Genomic DNA, 2,073 nt, shown 5'->3' on the forward strand with positions numbered 1-2,073 from the left:
TTATACATAGGCCGGGTTTGTCGGGGCAAGTGTCACACTGGAAAATAGTTTGCTTTCTTATTCCCTTTTTATAGCAAACTTTGCACCTTTTTTGTGTCCTGCCCTTTTTTCCAGTGGAGGGGATTTCATCAGGAAAATGCTGCCCTGGTACAATACGGGGGCCAGTACTAGAAGTACTGGGGCCCTCTGCCTGCTGGTTCCCAAATATTAGGCCCTTTATGACTTCCTCTTGAAAGTGCATAAATGTCCCCCTCTGGCTGGTAGAACGGAATAGCACGTAAGCGTTATACAGTGCCATCTGGATGATATACACGGCCAGCTTCTTGTACCAGATTTTTGTTTTCCGCAGGGCACTGTACGGCTTCAGTACCTGATCTGAAAGATCCACTCCGCCCATGTACCTATTGTAATCTAGGATACAATTAGGTTTTGAGGTGTGGGTACTGGTACCTCGTACAGGGATGGAGGTGGTACTGTCTCCATGAATTGTTGTCAGTATAAGGACATCCCTCTTGTCCTTATATTTGACCAACAACATATTTTCGGTGCATATTCCCCTGCTTTCACCCCTTCTCATTACTTGGGCAATGTGCGTTTTTGGGAGGCCTCTTTGGTTCTTACGCACAGTACCGCAAGCTGCTGTACCTCTTGAACCAAGGGCCTTAAACAGGGGGATGCTAGTGTAAAAGTTATCCACATAGAGGTGATAACCTTTATCCAGGAAAGGGTGCACTAAATCCCAGACAATTTTTCCACTAACACCTACGAGGGAGGGGGGGCATTCTGGCGGTTCAATTCTTAAATCCTTCCCTTCATATACCCTAAACCTGTGGGTGTACCCTGAGGTGCTTTCACACAGCTTATACATTTTTATGCCATACCTTGCCCTCTTACTGGGAAGGTACTGGCGGAATTTAACCCTTCCTTTAAAATGTATAAGGGACTCGTCAATACAAATACATTTTTCAGGGATGTACATGTCTTCAAATTTGGCACTGAAATGATCAATGACCGGCCTGACTTTGAATAGCCGGTCAAAGGTGGGATCATCTCTGGGTGGGCACAGTGTATTATCGGTGTAATGTAAAAATTTAAGGATTATCTCAAAACGAGCCCGAGTCATGGCCATACGGTAAAATGGGGTGCTGTACAGAACATCTGTACTCCAATATTGCCTAATTTCTGGCTTTTTTACTATGCCCATATGTAACACCAGACCCCAAAACGTCATCATCTCTACTGCATCTACAGGGGTCCACCTAGCAAATGATGACGTGGGGTTTTGAGCAATAAACTGCTGGGCATATAAATTAGTTTGGTCCACCATTAAATTTCTAAAATCATCAGAGAAAAATAATTTGAAAAAGTCAATTTCTCTGAGACCTGCTGAATCAAATTGGATTCCTGGGATGGCCAAAAACTCAGGAACCTGGGGCTCAAAATTGTCTGGTGGTGGGGTCCATACGGGATCAATCATTTGGGGGGGGGTCTCAGCTGCTCTACGGGGGCGTCTTTGAGGGGGTCCCTCATCAGCAGAGGAGGAAGAGGAGCTTAAGGCGAATCCTTCAAATTCCCCGCTTGCATCACTGGCTGTGTCAGAGTCAGAGTCAGAGGCAAGCATGGCATATGCCTCCTCCGCTGAATACATTCTTCTGGATGACTGGGATGACATTTGGGATGCCATTTTTATTTTTGTGTTTCTGTAAGTGTAATGTTTCAACACGTGTATAGTGTAGGGGGGGGGGTACAAACTTTATTTCAACACGGGGAGTATGTAGTGTGTAGTGTGTATGTAGTGCAGAAAAAAAAATACTTTATACAGGAATTTGATTCCAATAAAAAAAAAAAAAATTGAAGGGGTTAAAAAAAAAAAAAAAAGGTCCTGCGCAAAAAATTGAGCACAGATGTTGGTCAGTAACGTCCGACACTGAACAGCGCTCAAAGGCAACAGGACACCCACAAAAACAACGTGGGTGTAAAAACAAAAAAAAACAATTTAAAAAAAACTGCAGAAAAAAAATGATATCAACCTGTGCCAAAAATGCTGTTCAGTGATTGTATGTCACTGATCAG

This window comes from Crinia signifera, chromosome 4 (genome assembly GCF_055691185.1).
Source record: "Crinia signifera chromosome 4, ASM5569118v1, whole genome shotgun sequence".
NCBI classification, from domain to species: domain Eukaryota; kingdom Metazoa; phylum Chordata; class Amphibia; order Anura; family Myobatrachidae; genus Crinia; species Crinia signifera.